The 21,896-nt window shown below is 37.9% G+C and overlaps 2 long non-coding RNA genes across 2 annotated transcripts in view; both read left to right on the forward strand.

Annotated features, from left to right (window-relative positions):
* Window positions 1-21,896, forward strand: part of LOC134288922 (uncharacterized) — a 399,892-nt gene that overhangs the window by 75,278 nt on the left and 302,718 nt on the right. The window lies entirely within an intron of this gene.
* Window positions 1-21,896, forward strand: part of LOC115265583 (uncharacterized) — a 150,450-nt gene that overhangs the window by 40,912 nt on the left and 87,642 nt on the right. Inside the window, exon 2 of the long non-coding RNA XR_003896763.2 lies at window positions 7,835-7,862. This is a non-coding gene — a long non-coding RNA (uncharacterized LOC115265583). The remainder of the gene's footprint in view (window positions 1-7,834; window positions 7,863-21,896) is intronic.

A 21,896-nucleotide genomic window follows, 5' to 3' on the forward strand; every position in this document is an offset into this window, starting at 1 on the left:
TATGGTCTGATACTATTTTCCTGCTAACCGTTCATCAGGTTAACAAAAATGCCGCTGTTTGATGTGTCGCATGAATGAGTTATGTTAAATTTTATATTTGGCCACTTCCGGCGGGACACCCAGAACCGGTTCCGGGACACTACAAGTTCAGATATGGTCTGATGCTGTTTTCCTGCTAACCGTTCACCAGGTTTTCGGAAATGCCGCTGCTTGATGTGTCGCATGCATGGGTTTGGTTCTCTTTTATATTTGACCACTTCCGGCGGGACATCCGGAACCGGTTCCGGAACACTACTGGTTCTGAGATGGTCTGAGACTATTTTTCTGCTTACCATTCATCCGGTTATCGGAAATGTCGTGGTTTGATGTGTCGCATGCATGGGTTTGTTGCATTTTTATATCTGGCCCCTCCCAGGGGTACCGGTCCGGAACACCTAAATGACCATAACTCCGGAACTGCTGGACCGATCCGAACCATTTTCAATAGGAAACAATGGGACTATATGCCGCGTCGAATGAACCGTCGGTCATTAAAATCGGTTGAGGTTTACTGCCAAAAAGTGATGTGAGTTTTTTGTACACACACATACACACATACACACACACGCACACACACACATACACACATACACACACACAGACATCACCTCAATTCGTCGAGCTGAGTTGATTGGTATATGTGACTCGACCCTCCGGACCTTCTATCAAAAAGCCATTTTTGGAGTGAACATATAGCCTTTCCAGTACACTTAGTGTACGAGAAAGGCAAAAATATTTTACACTTATAAAAAAAGATTTTTATCCTAAAAACCGCTTATTTCAGTACATTTTTTACAAGTCATGATTCCAGCATATTCCAAATTTTATATCAAAAGTTATAAAAGTGTAGCATATAAAGTTTACATTGAATTTGTTGCCCTATACTTGAATATATCGAAATTAAACATTTAAGCTAGTTTTTGAAGACATGTTCATTTTAACCACACTATTTTTCATGACTCTGTTTTCTTGCATTTTTTGTAATCGAAAATAATGTGAGGAAATTGTATTTTTTATCAATATTTTCTTCCAGAACTCTTAGAGTATATTACCATCTACGATGTGACAGGGTAAAAAAGAAAGATTTTGTCATATTTCTATTGGAAAAGACGACAAACGCTTAGGGTGTTCATATTATCCCCAATTCCCCTACACTGTAGTGCAAGTGTATGTCAAAGCGGGAGAGGCAATTATTTTTAATTGTCTGGAGCTTCGGGCACTGTCTCCCAATCACTTATTGGATTGTCAATTAGTGTATCGGCGGACAACTTATACCGCCCAATGCTCCTAACTTTGGTGGCCTCTGGGAGGTGGCTGTAAAGGTTGCCAAGAATCAGTTAGTATGTTACCCTGGACCATCCCTGCTGTCCTCCGAAGAGCTGAAGACCGTGTTGATCTTGATTGAAGGTTGCATGAATTCATGTCGGTTTCGTGCGACGTGAACGACCTTGGAACCCTCACGCCGGCGCACTTCCTCGTGCGGAACATGATCCGTTCTCTCCCTGAAACCGATGTTCGAAACATTCCTTTGAACCGCCTCAATCAGTACGAGATGCTCCAGAAGTAGGGTCAAGTGGGGTAAAATGCCATTTTTCAAACTTTCATCGTTTTCAATGATAATTAGCCTCATTTGTTAGGCTTCCAAAGTGGTAACAGCAACTAGACAATATTTGCTCGATACCTCAGCAAAAATATTCACAAAACTATTGCATTTTCATCGATTTTCAGCGATTTCAAAAACTGATTCGTAAAACGGAAGTGGTGCAAAACGATCATCTGCCATGGGGTAAGATGCCACTTCATGAAAACATTCAAAAATTACGTCCATCAGTTTTCGGGCATTTCCGACTCATTTTCCCCCCTCTGTCCCGCTTTTTTCGTATACTCAACAAATGGAGTGTTACCCCCCTCCCCGCAAAACGATAATCGTAATATTCGAATGACCCCTAACATGGAAAGCTTAGACATCAACAACCATGCGTCTCCATGCGTGCCTCAATCTCGTTGGAAACACTTGGCTGGTAATAAAATCACCAGAAAACCTTAATTGCAAGCACGACAAACCGGAAGTTGCCAATTTTCATTGGGAAATCAAAGGATTTTTCGTGGGTTTGGTGGCCTAGCTTCTAGAAGAATGTTTGATGCAAACATATCTTGACACCATTTACCTATAGCAATGATCAAGTCCCATCCATGAATGATTTTATGAGTTGGGCCCTTTTACCCCATCTTGGCATTTTGGGCTTTGTTCCCCTACTCACAAAACATCTGGTAAAGATGGCGGAACGACTTCTTGAAGGAGTACTGTGCAAACCCGAAGCGCAGCCAGATCAACGATGGCGACATCGTCATCCTGAAGGATGAATCTCACCCTCTGGCCTGTGGTCATTATTACAATTGTTATTATTGAGACGTATCCGGGACATGACGGGGTGACCCGTGTGGCTACCCTTAGTACATCCTCCGCCATCCTGGAGAGAACAGAATCCTAAATATGCCCATGAGTACCCAAGCAACCAAAAGTTCGGATACCACTTGAAGAACGAACTCAGAAGTTTAAGTTTGGTTCAATTCAAGTTTCGTTGAACTTAAATCTCCAAAGAGTTCCTTATGTATTAGTTATGAACTTGGAAGTACATGTACAAGCTTTTGACATCTTTTCAAAACGACATTAAAGTCGAAAAAAGGTTCTGAATGAACTTATGTTGAACTTTAAAACCGAGTTCAATCAAATTTTAACCGAACTCATGTTGAACTTTTTCGTGCCTTTAAAACTCAAATATAGTTCATTTGGGCATATCACAACAACTTGAAATGTTCCGTTCCGAACTTGTTTCGGACTTGTTTTGAACTTACTACTCAAAGTTCGGATAAATATTAACCGTACCAAAAGTGAACTTCATTTGAACTTCGGCGACAGCGGGGCCGGGGAGAAGTTCTCATTCAATTAGATCACGCGAAAATCAAGCGTAGCAGCCACAGCTTGTGTTAATTTCACAAGTACACTTTGTTTCACTATAATATTTGAACATACTTACTTGTAATCAACCCAAAGCACCCGTATTGCGTGGCTCAAAGGCTGCCCCCGCAGCGGTAAACTGTTCTGTCCAGGATTCCGCCGGAGTTTTTTCGGCTGCGGATAAAAGTCCTCCAGCTTTGCTGGATGTTTCAACTCCGTCTCACTTTTCGCACCAGCGTGCCGGTAATCGACGCGATCGTTGTCACTGAAAACTTATAAACTTTTCTGAATGATTGGCACTGGCACTAATTTATTGCTTTGCACTTGATTCAATTACGAACCAAAACAAACTGAAAATGTCAAACTATGTAAGTTCACAAGAAGTTCCACGTAAACTTCTTTCGAACCTTCGGCTTGAGGTTCAGAGAAAGTTCACACGCGAACCTGATTGAGCTCTACTAAATGATATCAGCACATTGAGTAAAATTCCGCAGTGCCTAACAACACATACATGGAGTAGTGGTTAGGCGCCGGCTTTCAACGAGGAGAACCCGAGTTCAATTCTCAGTAAGTAAAAAACATTAAAAATTATTTCAAGGTATTAGTCAATTTGGATTACACATGTACTATTGTCTCATAATAATAAATTACTTTTGAGGACTAATTTTTTTTTTTTCGAAGCTAATTTTTAAGCTGAATAGCGTTCCTTTCAGTGACACAAGTGTACTTTTTGTGAACTCAAGTTCGGTTAATTACTTAAAAAGTGAGCTGAATAGAATGCTATTCAACTTCCTTCGAATAGCTGATTAAGCCCAAACATGCTATTTTATCCGAACTTTTGGTTGCTTGGGTAAGCCATCGAAGAATAAATTTTACTGGATGTTCAATTCTTTGAAATACGATTTTTGTGAGTTCGAAAACCGTGTTGTTATGATTCATGAATAATTGCTAATTTATTCTATATAAACATTAAATACCAAGTAGTGTTATATCAACAAAAATCACTCAGTTTCAACAGTTCAGCTATGGCACCACCTATTTCACCAATTCTTCGACCTCCCTTTAAGGACCGCTGCGAAAAGTTGCTGCGCTTAGCTACAAAATCGTGTAATTAAAAGGCGTCAATGTTTGCTCCACTTCTCTCGCTTTGATCCTCTTCAAATAGGAACTCAACGCTGCTGCTAGTTAGCTCCAGCCCGACCCCACTCACTCGACGTGGCCATTGTTGACGGATGGAGGACGTAGGAGTTGTTCCTGTTTGCACCCGGCGTCGCCGTCCGTCGCCATTGGCTCGGGTTGAAATTAATTAACTGCTGCGATAATAAGAAAGCGACCGACCGCCCCGGTAGTGAAGGGATGACAGACGGTGGTCGGTGCCGTGACTGTGTGGTGGTTATGTCTGTCCGGAAGGAAAACCCTGCTACGAAATCGACGTGAGAGATATCCTTGGAAAACTGGCTTGAAAAAGGTGGCCCCACATGTCACAAACAAACAATTGACCCCGATTGAGGTAGACAGCAAGAGAAGCCTGCTAAATGTGGAAACTACTTTCCGATTCGATCGACCAACCGCCGCGCCGGCCATGCGATGACTTCCTAACCTGTTCTCCCTCGTCATACCTGGTCCGGTGGTGCGGTGGAACATTTCTCAACTTGCAGGCTCAATTTTTTCGCCCATTATTTTGCCACTACTGGCTGGCTGGTTTTGTCCCGCCAACCTGTGCAGGAACGCATTCATTCAAGCCTCGGAGCTGGCACGGCCGGAGGAGCTTTCGTTGTTATTTATTAATTAACTCACTAATTAAGCAAACATTTCCCGTTACCGTTCATGCTGAAAGCTTCCTAATTACACATTTCGCGCTGGGAATCAGTAGGGTGTAAACTGTAGCGATCGATTTATGTTTACTTGCTTTTCTTCGCCGACGACTAAGGTATCTAAGGTTTGCTTAATGATTTAATTGGTGAATTTGGTAGAGCAGTGCACTAAAGTCTTGCAGTGTCACACCAGAAACTGGCACAGCCCCACATGTGGGACCTCGTAGCTTTAAGGGTCACACTTGTGATTTACAAGCGGAAGGTCATATGTACATCAGCCACGTAACAACAACCTTTTGTAAACTGTTGAATCAATCGGTACACTTCGCTGAAATAGCGCCCTAGTGAAGCAAACAGCTGTAAATTAGTATAGAAAATAAAGAAAGAAAAATCCAGCGAGGAAAATCTGAACGAATAGCTCCGCAAGCTGTGAGTAAATAAGGTTATTTGTATTTTTACAGCCTTATGTTGACATTCGTTGGGGTGCTTGGAAGCGTCTCACGTCTCGATTATCCTCCGCAGTTCGATCTCGTCGTCGTAAGTGGTAAGTGAGCTACGACGAACGAACACCGGAAAAGGAGGCAGATTTTCCTAATTAGAAATAAAACTTTTATTGGCACCCTATAATCGGGCAGTGTTTAGCGTGGGGAGGAAAGTTGTGTGCGGAAAGAAATTAATTAGAAAATTTCCCGTGAATCGATAGAACCATAAATATGGTATTCTAGTCTTCATCTCCTCGCAAAATTAGTGGGTTAGTAGGCATTGAACAGAACTCTAACGATTATTGGGCTGGAGTCCACTAGTGATCATATTACGGAATGCTGTCACTGAGGTGATTGAAATTGAAGGAAACTTTTAAAATGCTGATTAACTTGTACTGCTAAACTTGAACAATTTTCAGTTGTCTTGTTTTTATTTAATGCATTTTAAAGCTCTTTTTATATCGAAGCACAGAAAACGAAATTACTTTTTCGTGAAAATTCATGTTTTTCATTACATATTGGTTTTGTGAATTTTACTGAAATCATTATTTGGATTATGATGAACCTGGGCTTGTTCGTGGAATACCTGTAATTAAAACGAAAATCGTATTAAGTACTGTTCCTATTAACTCCACTAAGAATTTGCATCCTTTGACAGTTAGTATTTCGACCTCAACTGTAAGGTCGTCTTCAGTGTAGTCGACTACAGTGATAGACATTCGTTTAGCCGAGGCTAAAAAAATTTCAAAAAAGTGTCAGGAAACTCATACAAAAGATTTTATGATAAAACTTTTTTATCGTAGTGATAGTATATCTAGTATTGTTTTATAAAAATGTGATGCATCACACTTACATATACACTGAAACAAAAACGAGGGTAAAAACCCTTCAAATGTCATTTTTTGCCTAGACATTCGTTTAGCCGAATTGTACAATTTTTAGAACTCCATAATAAAAAACTATCAACTTTCGAAAAATATCCAACAAAGTCATTTTGTATGGTGATCTGCATTATAGATCGACTTGTAAATCATGAATTAGATCGTTTTTGGAAGTGTTGTCATATTAATTTTGCATGCATCTCATATAAATATGTCATAATATTGTAAATGTTTCCAAATTGAGATTTGAGGTAGTTATTTTTATTGGAAGTGTTTCAAAAGAATCTAATGAAAGTTTCATGATCAAAGCAGGTTGAAAATTTACGAAAAACAATGTTTTTAACAGAAAAAAATAACGCAAACTATCAAAAAATCACGTATTTAAGTATTGTTTTGATGAAATATGATTGTTTCACTAGCATAAATCACAGCGTTTACTACTATTACGTCTTCTAATAGCTCCCAATATCTTCTAGACTGTATTCTGGCTGAAATAACATACATTGCACGGCTCATATTTCGAAAAATGGCATCGAAAGCATTCAAATTTCTAGCATGAACTACTTGGTTCATAATTTAGACATTCTTTTCAAATAAATCGTGTTAAAAATGAATGTGGTTCACAACTAAGACTCATTTATAATATATTTCTTCAGATTGAATGAAATAAGCCAATTGTTTGACCATATCTTGCATTTTTGTATGAGCATCTGCTTTTGAATAAACAGGGTACAAAAAATCTGACACTTCTTGCAGTTCTTTCACTTTTCAGTCTTCTAACTTATTTAGTAATGCTAGTATCAAACACGTATACTCCACAGGCATTAGGGCACGTCTTTATTTCAATGCAGAACTATTTATTTCAGTTTTTATCAATCCCATTTTAAAGTTTAACCAACCAAAAACCAATATACTTATTTTTTTCATGACATTTTATGCAATAATTTGAACATTTCTAACAATAATTCTGTGCCATATTTTCAATACTGCTAATCTAGCATACGTTTGAGTGTTTACAGAAATCATTTTTCTTAAATAAATTTGTTTATCGTCGCTTCTCCTTATCGGGACATTTTTTTATAACATTTCTCTGAATTTCACAAATAAATAAACTTTTAAGGTCAATTATCTTGCTAATACGTCATAAACTAAATGCCTTGGAGTATATTCTTGAAATATACTCACGAAAATGCAAAAAATCTATTGAAAACCAATTTTTCATTTGCCTCGGCTAAACGAATGTCTGGGCAAAAAATGACATTTGAAGAGTTTTTACCCTCGGTTTTGTTTCAGTGTATATGTAAGCTTAATGTATCACATTTTTATTAAACAGTACTAGATATACTATCACTACGATAAAAAAGTTTTATCATAAAATCTTTTGTATGAGTTTCCTGACACTTTTTTTGGTCTCGGCTAAACGAATGTCGACCTTACAGTTGAGGGGTTTTTCCCAATTTCGGCAAAAGGCGGAGGGACGTCTGGTATATGAAGCGTCGGTAATGGAGGGGGTTTAACCCCCAAAAGTCCATCTTGTGCACGGGCTTGATCAACACTACCATAAAAATATAAATTAAAAAATTACTCTAATGGAGTCCCATTTCAATTTTTAAATAATGAAACAGATCTTGAACTCATTCCTTTCTTTTTTCTTTACAGATGTGTAACAAAGTTATACAAATATGAGGTAAGTATTGTTTAAGATAATGATAAAAACATTTCGAACGCAAATTTTGCTTCACTAGCATTGGTGCAAACGATGTGCCAGGAGTTTTCTGCAGCGGATCTTTAGGAAATTGGTTATACATACTATTTGTGCGGTACCTAGTAAAATCCAAATTTCTCGGCGATACAAGCATTGCGGAGCGTGTACTAAACATAACAAGTTGCACATCCAAATCATTCTTGATTTCTTTTCACTAACTTTTCACAAAACTTTCCCGCTTTCCTACACTCCAAAATTTTGAAATGCCTCCAGCAAAAAACAAAAAAAACTGCAATAGAAATTACTGAATTTTTAGCAAAGATTTGGCTGAATTTCTGAATTGTTCATCAAACCGAAAAAAATGCTGATGAGAATATCTAAATCAAATCTCAAAACGAACAATTTTAGCTGTCATATTTCGATGTGATTTTGATGTGTTATTCAAAAATTTAAAGAATATTGCACCAGTAACTCAAAGTGATATGATATCCGTTTTTTTTGTCGAAATATCTGAAAACTTATTCATAAGAACAATTTTAGCGCTTCTGCACGAAATGGAACACATACACCCATAGAGATGGCTCAATGTTAACCACAAACACATTTACATGATTTTAATGTGTAATGCTTGTATTATCCAATAAAATCATATAAATGTGTTGATGGTTGATGCGTTATGTTGATTTTATACTTTCTTTTGCATTGGTCTTTAATCTACTCAATTTACTGATCAATTTTGAAGCAACTGACCTTATTCTACGTAGGATGCGGGCACCGGTTTTGGCCAGTCTAAGGGAAATCATTTTTATAAAAATTATCCAATAATCCTATGAAAACAACCAATGCGTTAAATAAAAGGTTTCAATCTATATTTTGAAGGAAAAATGCAGAAATCAAGCCAATACTTGATTTTTGTATTAAAAGTGGCACTGGCCAAAATAGAAGCTCTGCCGCAGTTTTGGCCATATTCTTAAGTTTGGTTTCTATTTTGGCCAATCACGTGTATTTCTTATGGGAGTGGCCAAATTAGAAAAATAGAATAGAAAAATAGATATATGGGAGCGGATTTTTTAAGGAAATATATTTTTTTCTTCCAGTTTTTAATGTACTTTTCGAAAAGTTACAGCTAGGTGAAAATTTTGCCTGTCCCGATCATTTTGTCTATCTCCAGTATTCTAAACTTGAAAAATAGGATGACACTAGATTTCGGTTTGGAAGACCGTACTCCGTAACGCAACCTAACAGGGTAATTCCGTTAACGATCGAGCATCTTTTAAATAAACCCCCTCAACTATTCATCCATCAGTATGGGTTGCCTGACACCTTGGATTGGGGTTCCCTGTTTGGTGGACTTCTACCCCCCGGAACAGGTTGTCCGTAGCGCTATTCTAAGCCGGCAGCTACACGAGCAGTCATGTACCTATCTTTTCCTGTGTACTGGACGGCAACTAGCCAAAATTTTCAAGAGCATGTTACAACACGCGGTAATATCAACGGATGTTGAAAAAAGTAGAAACATAATGTTTTCAGTATAGTTTTGTCGACGGATTTTCACCTATTTTTCCTCCAAGGCAGAAGATTTAATAGTGTCTCTATTGTGGTGGCTCTTTCCGTAGCCCGTCCGCAGTCCCATCCAGAAGAAACGATTAAGATTTGTTCTCAACGTGTCGTCGATTCTGTAAAGTCATCGCTGCTGTTTCTGATGCTTATAAAAAGATAAAGGTGCAAAAAAGGTTGCGTTTTCATCTTACTTTGTAGTGCGAAGGTGAAAGGAAGTTGTTTCAAACACATGCTTTTGAAACCATGTTGTGAGCCATGGTGGTGTTGAATGTTTACCATCATCTTCAGTCAGGGTTGACGCATTTTGAGCGAAGCTTTGAAACAGTTCTTTAATGTCATTCTCTCAGAACTGACAGAGTCAGTTTTACTTGGATAGTTGAAATATGCCTGGATATAATCTTTATTGGTGCAATATTCGCTTTAAAATCAAAATTCACAAATAAAATCCTGAATCTGCACGTAAGTGCCAGCAAGATTCAATATATCCATAGGGTCATAAACGCAAGTTTTTTTGTCATCCCAGCTTAAACACCCTTGCTTCCGTATTACGCTCAATGTAGCGTTTTGGCAAAGAATCGTCGTCCTTGTTGGTCGTCGGTTGTACACACGTCTCGATTTTCTGTGGGAAAAACTTTAAGGCGGTAAAGTGTAAGACGATGTACTTTTTGCCCCCTTCCCGGGAAGGTCGTCGTCACAAGTGGATGTTGTTGCGAGTTCCAAGAGTTGGCACAGCCAGGGCAACGATGGGCATTAGGGTGGGCCAGTTTGAGTATCTTGACACTTCAGATATCAGTAGTTCGGCTCCAGAGGCGCGTTCTCCTCCATTTCGACACTTACTGCGAGCCATATGCCAGAGCTCAGCTTTCATAACTCCGGTACGTTGAAGCCTTATAGTGTATAGCAGTCTGGAATCCATTATTTTGGTAGAGTGGTTAACAAGCTGTTTGTGTTTACTAGCAACAGGATGAAGTAATATTCAGTGAACTCGTTCCATACTGGTATATTGTTGGGCACGTATAGTTACAGATGTAGAGGCGTGGCATTGGCAGAGGAAGCTCTTAGTTATTAACTGTGGAAGTGATCATAAAACAATAATGTGAGGCTTTATCCCAGTAAAAACTTCTGTTCAGGATTATGTTTTACTTCTGTGCAAACATACTTTCTTTTTTCCAATAAACCGCACCCTAGTGATGGTCCATACGTTCGAGAAAAAAGTACCAGCGAACGAAAATGGCACGCTAGATTGAGCGAGACTAAACCACAAAAGAAAAGGTTGGCTGAAATTGGGCCGTCTTGGTCTGCCCGTTGTCGACTGAAACCTCGCAAGAAGAAAGTGTGTGCTGTGTGGATGGGTGTGTGTGGTGCACGTGAGTGTGTTGGATAAGTTGGTGGTGTGGCTTTGTCAAGTGGGAAGGTCACCGCATCCAAGTGTGTCGGATTGTATCGGTGGAAAGTGGAACGAGTTGCAGGTTAAGGGAAAAAAATAATGGAAACCGCAGAGAGTATAACATTTTACCGACAGGAGCCGTCTATGTTCGACATTCTTGCAGAAACGTTCCTGCATAGCTGCTAAGTGCCTCTTAATTTTATCAAAGGCATTACACGGGCTCTTTTTTAAAGTTCTGCGAATCTGTATTAAAGACCCTTGCACAGATTCATTTAATGGTGCAGTTTGAAATGTTTAAGGACAAGGTATTTGGAGTACATAGCACAAAATTTCTGTGAAGCGGACCTGGTGTGATGGTTAGAACACTTGACTATCACGCCGAGGACCTGGGATCGAATCCCACTCCCGATAAACTCGCAAAATGTGAGGTTTTCCTTCGGAAGGGAAGTAAAGCGTGGGTCCCGAGACGAACTAGCCTACACACTTATTTCTGAATTGCCTGTTTGGTACTTTTTTGACGAGATTATAACAGCAGTACGATCTCGGTAGTTTCGGTAATCGATTTTACTGAGGTTCAGTAAAACAACTGTCAAAATCGTATGGAAAAGGTAAACAATGCATTTTTGCTGAACGAGCTCGGTGCTCAACAGTTTTAATCTCGTCAAAAAATGACCGAACTCAAATCAAAATTAAGTGTGTAGGGCTAAAAATCTCGTTAATACAGATAAAAAAAATCTAGAGCAACGTTTTTTAGAACCGTTGAACGGATTTGAATGAAAATGCATCACGCTAATTGTTCAGTGGTTGTCAACAGCGTGATGCATTTTAATACAAATCCGTTCAACGGTTCTAAAAAACGGTGCTCTAGAAATTTTGAGCAATGTGCTCCAAAAACCTTGTCCTTAATATTCTTGAGATTAAAAATGAGAGAGTTAGAAGCAAAGGGGTGTAAGTGACAAAAAACACGCTTTCGAGTAAATGTGGTTTAAAGTTTACCACCAATTTTACTTCTCATACGAAATGTATGGAGTTCTCGACCAAATTTTCTCCGATTTATTGTTATTTTTTCTAAACAACATAAAAATAATCTTAAAAACAGTTCCTGAAAGTATAAAATCTGTAGAGTTTTTTATATGCTCAGCTCAAAATCGACAAAATGGTCGCTTTCTCTTTTTTTCCCATCAAATGGAATGTTTTGAAGCACTTCAATAGAGCCAATATATAATAAATCTGAAGGATAGAGTTCCGATGCCGTCGCTTTCTCTAACTCTTCAATACATCAATACTTTTTCGACAATTTTTAATTATTTCGTGTTCTCATTTGTTTTACTTTTTGTTGTTTTTTGTTTATTTTAAACTAACGGTTATCCTTAATTCGCATTTGCAGACAAATCCTTGACACAATACTTATGCCAACCTCCGATCCCGTAAAACTGAGTCGGAAGCCTCTCGTTATGTGTGCGTTACACCAACATTTTCTCCTAATATCTTTCTTCGTGGATTCTTTCCAGGATTCCTTTAGAGATTTCTCTCGCAATACTTTCATTGATTTCTCCCGCGATTCCTTCCGACACTGTTTCAAGTATTTATCCCAAGATTTATGTAGAGATTTTTTCGAAGACTACTTCTGGATTCTTCAGATATCTTCCCTGTGATTCCTTTCCTCCAGAAAATTTTCAGAGAATCCTCCATAGATTCCTATAATTCCTGATGTTCTTTTAGAGATTCCTTCCGAGATTATTTCATGGATTCCTCCTTTCAGGGATTACTTTAGGAATTCTTTCCGGTAATCGTCGCTGGATTACTTCAAATATTTCTGCCGGGATATCCTTAGCGATTCCTCCCAGAATTTTGTGAGGGATTCCTCCCGATATTCCTCTAAAGATTTCTCCCGGGATTTTCCTGAGGCCAGATTCCTCAAAATATTTCTTTCTGAGATTTCTACGAGACTTGATCTATGTGGTTCGAGTGGTGGGGTTCTGAAAAATTCTTCGATAGCACTAGTTTACAGCATTTTTGAACTCGGTAAGCTGATGATCATTTTTGGTGTAGAATCATGCCCTGAGTTCGAAAACGCGAAGGAAAAAATTACAGTAGAGCGAAAATTTTTTCGACTTTCCATATGATAATTTGAAATCGATTTTTGTTCTATTTTTAACCCTCTAATACCCGCCTTTAGACGGGGTATAGTTTGAGCATTTTTGTAATTTTTGTTTCGTGAACAATCATTTTTTTAATATTTTTACCTGATATTTAGGACTATTGTGTATATCTCAAAATAGTTTTTGGTGTCTTTTTGAGCTTATTTACATTTTTGAAAAATCATTGAAAAATTGATGTTTTAGTCAACTTTCAGAAGTCATTGTATATTTTGTATTGAATCGCTTCAATTTACATATTTTAATTTTTTCCCAAATCATACTATCATAGTAAAATAATTTTTCTTAAAATTACACGGGAAATAAAATAACCTGTGAAAAAAATGTAGAATAAAAATATTTCAACAATAATCATAAAATGTCAAAATGTTTTCGTCTCAATAAAACGGTCTCCCAAATAGGCTTCCAGGAAAAATATAAAAGTGTGGGAATGTTCAAAAATAAAAATTAAAAAAATCAAAAGCCGAAATTCACAAAATCGAGAATTAAAAAGAGTCATCTTCCAAAACATGTTTAAATCGATTTAGATGACGATTTAGATGACGAAAAATGATATTTAGATCAAAATCAAAAATTTGGGTATTAGAGGGTTAAGCAAAGTCACTCACTTCACACATCTCAGCTCCGATTGAGCTGAATTTTTAACTGTATCTCGCCTACTATGATATGTCATATAAACGTTGAGAAGGAATTTTCAAATTGCTTATTTCTCATTGAAAAAAATACATTTCTTCATATATTTTCGGAAATTTTGCTAAAATTTTAGTAGATTGTTCCTTATACTCGCCAATATCTTGAATTTCATCAATCTGACGCAAAACCTGCATTCAGATGATCGAATGGTATTACATATATTCATCTTTTAATTTATGGAAAAAGATTTAAAATTGGTTGAACAAAATGCGAAATATTCAAATTTTAGTAAATTCCATATTTTAAAAAGTTGTAAAACTCAAAAACTGTTCTGCTTTAAATTTTCTGAAGCTTGGTTTCGAAATCAGCACTAAACTGTGCTTCAAAAATTTTGGTCGGTGACAGAAGTTCACGACTTTCTTTTTATTTTGTAAACTAGTGTAGTGGAGACGAGCAATGTATCACTCACGTATGGGAAAATATGCAACAACGGGCAGGAAAATATCAAAAATAGATTAAAACCCCAAATTAATCCACCTAGTGGCGATAGTGCCTCTCTCGTCGAATATGTACTCATGATGATTCTGTCGACGTACGCCAAGTTGTTTCTTAATCCTGAAATACTTTGTTCAAAAATGCAAGAATTTTATCAAAACCATCATCAAATTAAGAAACTAATAAATGGCACATATTCCAACGTTATGCTCAACGTATAGGCAGAGCTGAAACATATTAGACCTCTCAGTTGACTGCTAGACCATCTCCATTATCACTGGAGTCCAGTCCAGTTCAGCTCATTAGACGCAGTGGCTTTATTTCCCCAACAGTGGGGAGGGAAAAACCAACGCAATAATTACAAGCTAGAAGATAACTTTTTTCACAATCTCAGATCACTTCGACAAGGTTGTTTTTGCACTCTTTATGCTATATTAAATCATTATTTATTACAAGGTTCATGTAAAATTTGATTAAAAAAATGCAGGCAAGTGGTATTTTCCATACAGAACCCCATTCAAATTTCAACCACTTTACAGATCCTAAGGGCGTAACCAATCACATCAACATTTTGCATTATAATATTGGACGCAAAAGAGGCTTGAAAAAAAATTCTTCGGGGTTGATACGATTAAATTGCAAATTTTCCTCACAATGCTGAACCATACACGTTATCGAGAAAAACTGCTATTTAATGTGTCACATGCAAAGGTTTGGTTCACTTTCGCCCACTTTCGGCGGGACACCCGGAACTGGTTCTGGAACACTTTCGATTCAGATACGGTTTGAGACCGTTTCCGTGCTTATCGTTCATCAGATTATCGAAAAACACCGCGATTTGATGTGTCCCTTGCATTGATTTTGTTCACTTTTTCCGTCTACCCCCGTTGGTTTGACCGTATCTATTATTAATTTGAACCCGGCTTATATGCACATCGTTCAAAATAAAAATGGTTCAAACGTCATTCTGCTCATTAAACGAAGCGAAATGAAACACATAACCAAAACAAAACAGCAAAAAAGGTTACCTTCAGTCTGTTTTTGATGGGTTTAATAGAGGTTCAAAGTTAAAATGAACCCCGTTGGTTTGCATGAAAAGTCGTTCAAACCAACTTGGGTAGACAGTAAATTTGATCACTTTTAGTGGGACACTCGATTCCGATTCCAGAACGGTTTCTGATATGGTCTGAAACTGTTTTCCTGCTAACCGTTCATCAGGATATCGAGAAAGTCGCTATTTGGTGTGTTGCATGTATAATTTTGGTTCGCTTTCATATTGAGTCACTTCCGATCGGACACCCGGAACCGATTCCTGAACACTACCGGTTCAGATATGGTCTGAGATTATTTTCCTGCTTACCGTTCATGAGGTAATCCATTATTTGATGTGCCGCATGCATGGGTTTCGTTCACTTTTACGTTTGGCGCTGTTCAGAGGGACACCCGGAACCGGTTCCGAAATGGTTCAGATATGGTCTGAGACTAATTTTCTTCGAATAAGTGTAATCAGTTTCGCACATTTTAATTCCGCACTAATTGCTTATCCTTTGACATGTCAACGGATAAGCAATTAGGGCAGAATTAAAAGGTACGAAACTGATTATGATTCTGCTTAGAGAGGGTTCGAAAAGACGGTGCAAGAACTAATTTTCTGCTTGCCGTTCATCAGGTAATCGATGAGTCGCATGCATAGGTTTGGTTCACTTATATGTTTGGCTACTTCCGGCGGGACACCTAGAACCGGTTCCGGAACACCACCAGTTCAGGTATGGTCTGAGAGTATTTTTTTGCTTACCGTTTATCAGGTTATTGAAAATGCCGCGGTTTGATGTGTCGCATGTATGGGTTTGTAGCATTTTCATATCTGGCCCCTTTCTGGGGTACCGGTCCGAAACACCTAAATGGCCATAACTCTGGAACAGCTAGACCGATCCGAACCATTTTCAATAGAAAACAATGGGTCCGCGTCGAATGATCCGTCGGTCATTATAATCGGTTGAGGTTTAAAATAAGATATTTTTTTTTTATTTTTTTTACCGGAATTTGACTGTTTACAACAAATGTATTCGAAAATTTAAATTGTTAGACACCTTGGTTCTTGGTAATATTGATTACGCCCATAAAAGCGTCTGTAGTTTGGATCACTGCCGGATGGACTTTCTTCGGACGGAAAACTGAATCGAGAATTCGCGCTTAACTGTGATTTATTGTAGGCTAGTAGAAACGACGGATTTCTTCTGCACTGTTTTACTGTATTTCGCACACAACTGTACCATAGCTTCGACCAAATGCGATTTCTACTGACGATAGCAGTTTTTCTGACTGCGCGCGTTCTGACTGTGATTCTGTTATAGTACTTTAAGGACTATTAAAAATATTGCTCTGCTATGATGGATTTATAGACACAGATATTACAAACATTTTCGGACGAACAAATATTGCAGTCTTCTTAATAAAAAGAATAGGGAATACAAAACATTTCACATACTGGCAAAAAATAACGAACATATGTTGGCACTAAATTTACACTGTCGCAATTATGCCGACAATCGTCATGAAGCTGCTACCAATTATCTACAGCAGTTGTGCTCATCCTGCGGCCAGCGGGCCGCATGCGGCCCAGAAGTTTTTGAACGATTTTTTTTTGAATAACCCGTTCAGTTTCTTATGAAATCGAACAAAAAAGTTTAGCTGATCAATTTACACAGTGTTGAACACAAATAAAGTGTTAAAAATACAAAAAGAACAATCCGTTCCGGTAAGTTCCGAAATGTTCCGGCGTCGTGTAGCTAAGCCACAAAACCAGTCACGAAAAAAATAGTATCATTAAAAAAATAGTTCTGGTGCCACGGTGCCACTGTAGCTGAAATATGTCAAACAACTTTAGAAGAAATTTCTGGAGCAACAAAATATATTCTGAAAACTACAAACAAGATTCCAGGATCAATTGCAACAACGCCTGAGGAAAATCTGAACATTAATCTTGAAGCAACTTTAAAAGATAATGTTTAAGAAACTGTCAGAAATAATAGTAAAGCATCTCAAGCAGAAAAAATCCGGAGCATCTTTAGGATAAATTTCGATAGTAGCATAGGAGCATTCCTGGAGGCACTTTGGGAAATATTCATGAAACATTCTGGTTTATGTTGAAGTTCATAGAAAACTTCAAGATATTTTTAAAAGACTTTAATAAAAACCTTTAGTTGCAACTCCAGAAGAGACTTATGGAAATACTTCACTAAAATCTTCGAGAAACTTCAGGAAAATTTCTAGAGAAGCTTCAGGAAAAATCCAGAAGCTATTCTAGAAGAAATACTTGGAAAAGATTCATGAAAAATTCGTAAAGTAACTTCAGAGCAATTCCAAAGGTAAATCCAAGAAAAGTTCTTGGAGGCGTTCCAAGGGAATTCTAGAAATACTAAAAGAAACTCCAGAAAATTTTCTGATTAAGCAATTTCAAGATAAGCTGTTACAGAAATTGCTTGAAAATCTTCTGGACCAACTCCAGAGTAAAGTTCAAAAGAAGATCCAGCATTTTTGGAGCGATTCAGAAGAAATTCATGTAAAAGTTGCATGATAACGAAAAATAAAAACTACATGAAGCAAGTTTACCCTTAAACAAGTTCTGAACGGTTTAGATTTTCAATAAATGTGAAATAAAATTGTTCTTTTTGTTGTTTTTGTTCATCGATACATCCTAAGCGGCCCACCGGTCGATCCCGAATTGTAAATTTGGCCCGCGGTATCCTTCAGCCTGAGCACCACTGATCTACAGGCTGACTATCCTAATCTGATTTGCGAGTAAACAAATGTAAACGAATGTTTATTCTATATTTTTTAGAGATGATTTGTTCAATCATTCCACTAAGATTCAAATATCTAAAAGAAGATTTCTCTTCTCTGTAATTTCTCAATCCAAAGCAAACAATCCTATCCAAAAAGAATGTCACCACACATGTTTACATTCAATTTAAATCAGTTTTGGTGCTTTTTCCTCCCACCAACGTTCACACTTGGCCCCGGAAAACAGTTTTCATCGTCATTTATTTATTAATCCTTGGAGGACCGATTGCAAATCCCCGAATGAAAATAAAATAGATTTTATTTACCGGCGGCGCTGAAATCTCAACTCTCAAAACTGATTCGCTAAATGTGAAATCACAACCCGGGTACGGTAACAGCAGCAGCAGCAGTGGTAGGACCAAGAGAGCAAAGTGCTTCAGGATATATCCACTTCACTGAAGGATTGGTTCGATGGTTGGTACACCGACCGACCGACCGGGAGGAATAAATACCGATATCGGGATCACATCCACATTCGACCACACATACCGCCGCCAGAAGGTAGCGGTTGGTTCACACGTGGAAAAACGGGACATGGGAAAGGAAAATATTTAAATTTGATTATCATCGGTAACCGTTGGCCATTGTTTCAAACATTTCGCCGGATTCTGTTTGCTCGATGTATGTATTGGTTCTTCTCTTTCGACGTGTATGGAATTGCGAATTCTGTAGCAATGATGGGTTAGACTGAAGAATATTTTTTAAAACGAATGGCACCAAAAACTTTCAGTAAATATTTTTAAACTTCTAATTTAATACACCACCTTTATTCTGACATCGTTTTATTCTTTTTTAAAAAAACATGTGTAAGCGCACTAACATAAAAAAAACTGATCCCCACTCCAAGATTGATGTAGAGAGCTTTTGATGGCAGAAGTAACTTCCAATATTCATAGCTGAAACGATAAGCTCGCGAGTATTCAGCAAAAAATATTCATTGGTAAAGAAGACCCTAACTGCGATAGTGCTCATAGAACACTGAGCTGAGAAGCAAGGTCTATCCCAGAGCAGACATTTCGACAAAAACCCCGTTTTCCAGTGTCAGCCTCAACAAAGGTTCATAATTGTATCCCAGCATAATCGAAGCTTCCATCGCAAATCGATACATTGAACATACCACTTAACCCAACACAAAAGCCAATCAATCGAAATCATAACCGATTGGGTTCCCCAATCAATTTTAAACCATGCTCCGACCGCTCCATCTCCCGGCCAAACGAAACCCGAAAACAGCAGCAATCCAGACGTACAAACTCTCCCCCAGCTTCCCGAAGGCCACATGCAGCAAACCGTAACTTTCAACCCCGTTGCCGTTTCCTTTGTTCCGGCGAAACACATCGCACTGAATGGGGGTCAGCTTCCTGGAAAGCGGCGATGCTCCTGAATCCGGGTTATGCTCTATAGCACGGGAGAGACGTCTCGGCGGCGGTATGTACCTACCTTTTTCAATAACTACGTAGGGGTACATAACGTAGGCTATGATAACAAGCCATCCTAGAAAGTGTTGGAAAATCAATTCAACAAATAATTCTGTTCCATCCGGATGGCCCCGACCCGACACCTACCGCTACCAATATGGCGGTGGTGCTCATTTTAGGGTTTGGGGGGTTGTGCCCTCCAATGAAAGGGAAAGTGGTTCAAAGCTCACTGAGCATTTACAGTTATAGAAAATATAAAATGTACTTGAGTACTGAAGGATAATTTGATCCTCCAGGATTGAGCGTGAAGTATTAGCTATAGTTAAAATTCACGAAAGTTTTAGTATAAGTTAGCAAATAATTTAGTTTTAAACCCATAAATCCGTCCTTCCCATTTTTTTTTCTTCAATCCTTAACCTCGAAACAGCCGCGAGTACTTCGGCTTCCCAAACTAACATAGTTTTAAGGCAGTAATAAATTGTAAAATGTAAAATCATTGTAAAAACAAAAGATTTCGGCTCAGTTATGCCCATGTGGCGCCCGAGCCTTCCAAATAAACGAATAAGTAAAAAAAAAAAAATTCACGAATAAAATGAAATAAAAAGACTCTTAGCTTGAATTTTTGAGGTTTTTGACATGCATTAGTCCAGTACTTCATCTGAAAATTTCCAAGGAGTATGCTCTTAAAGATTTTGTTAGGAAATTCTCCAGAACTTCATTCTGGTACCAGGAATGTCTCTAACTTAAAAGTTTTGCCTGTGCCTTAGTGATTTTCCCAATTCTAGAAGTTTTGAAAGTTTTAAGAAAATCGTTTATAAAGAACTGATATACACCTTGAGGTGTGTGAAAAATTGGCACTAGTTGAAATTCACGAATAAAAATTAATTAAAAAAAAAATCACTCTTGTGTTCACTGAAATCTTGGTGAAATTCCTCTCTTTCTTCGCGAATTTCTAAAAGAATTTCTCTGGAAACTCTGTTTGATTTTTTTTTTCACGAGTTCCCGAAAGTTCTTCCAGGAGTTCTTCAAGTTTTCCTTACGATTTCACCAGGTGCTCCTTAAAAAAATCTTCAAAGATTATAACAAAGATTTGTCTCAAGGTTGAACTCGAACTGACTTCAGCTAAGCCTGATGGAACTCCAACTCCATCAGAAATTTCTTTACGGATTTGCATGGGAATCTTTCAGGAGCATATCCGTAGATTCCTGTAGGGTATCCTCAAAATTTGTCTTTAAGCTCTATAAAAAAAATTTGCCACATGTATCGGCAAGTAGTTTCTTCAAAAAGTTTCTCTAATGGTTTTTTTTCCTGTAATCCCTACAAGAGTTATTCCCGGGATTTCACCAGGATTTTTTTTTCCGGATGCATGAGTTATGGCAGCGTAAGTTTTGTTTGTATAGAAGTCAATTTAAAATCCCTTCTAACATTTTTTTGTCTTTATTTAAGAGGTTCTCAGCTTAAGAGCGGGTTTGCCTCCTATCCTTCTAACATTGTCTATTAATAACGTAACAATAACTACTATACAACTAAAAGTTGCGATGCTGTTACTCCAGTATAACATTAGGGCAGTTCAAACTTCAAACATGTGAAAACTTCAAAACTCCCATATGTTTATTAAAATCTTTAGTGCAAAACTAGAGTCCTGTCAAATTGTCAGCCATTTCGGTGGCAAAGCTCTACAGCGCGGAGAACCTTTCTCAAAAATTTTGCACAGTAATTCCCATATAAACCTATTTTGCTTTTGGGCCACCAATAAATCCCCACCGAAATGGCTGAAAATATGATAGGTCTCTAGCATTGCACCAGGAATTGTAATGAACATAAAGGAGCTTTGAATTTTTAACATGTTTGAATTTTGAACTGCCCTAGTATAACATTCGTGTTAATTGGAGAATTTTTTCAGGAGTTAATCTGGTCTACTCTGCTTCGGGAAGTTCAGGAGTTTTGCAGCGAGTTTCTTTGGAAATTTGTTAAGGTATACTTCAAGGAATTCTTCAAGGAATCCTTCCGGGTAATAAAATTTCACCATACGTTTTAGTTCTCTGTTGAATATTAAAGGTCCGACAAACATGTTTGTAGGGATTTCAAAACCTTTAAAGGAGTTCTTCATGAATTTCCACCGGATTTTTCGTTAGCAGGATTCTCAAAGATTTTTCCAAGAAGGTGTTCATCTCAAATTTTTGCAAGGAATTCTTCTCTCACAGTATATAGGCAGCCACATGACTCTTCCATCACAGTTTTTTTCTTTTTCAACAATAGGCAGTTCTTCTTCTTCTTTATAGCTCTACTTCCCACTGGGACGGCCTCTATGCCCAGGGAGTCGAGAAAATTTTCCCGACCAGAACGGGAATCGAACACGCCGTCTCCGGATTGGCGATCCATAGCCTTAACCACTAGGCTAACTGGAGACCCCAGTTAATGGAGGCAGTTAATCAAACCATTCAACTAGGATGTCCATTCTTAGTTTCAATTTTATTCAACTTAATGTTTCGGCCTAGTGAATTTTTTTTAACTGCATAAT

This window comes from Aedes albopictus, chromosome 2 (genome assembly GCF_035046485.1).
Source record: "Aedes albopictus strain Foshan chromosome 2, AalbF5, whole genome shotgun sequence".
Taxonomy (NCBI): domain Eukaryota; kingdom Metazoa; phylum Arthropoda; class Insecta; order Diptera; family Culicidae; genus Aedes; species Aedes albopictus.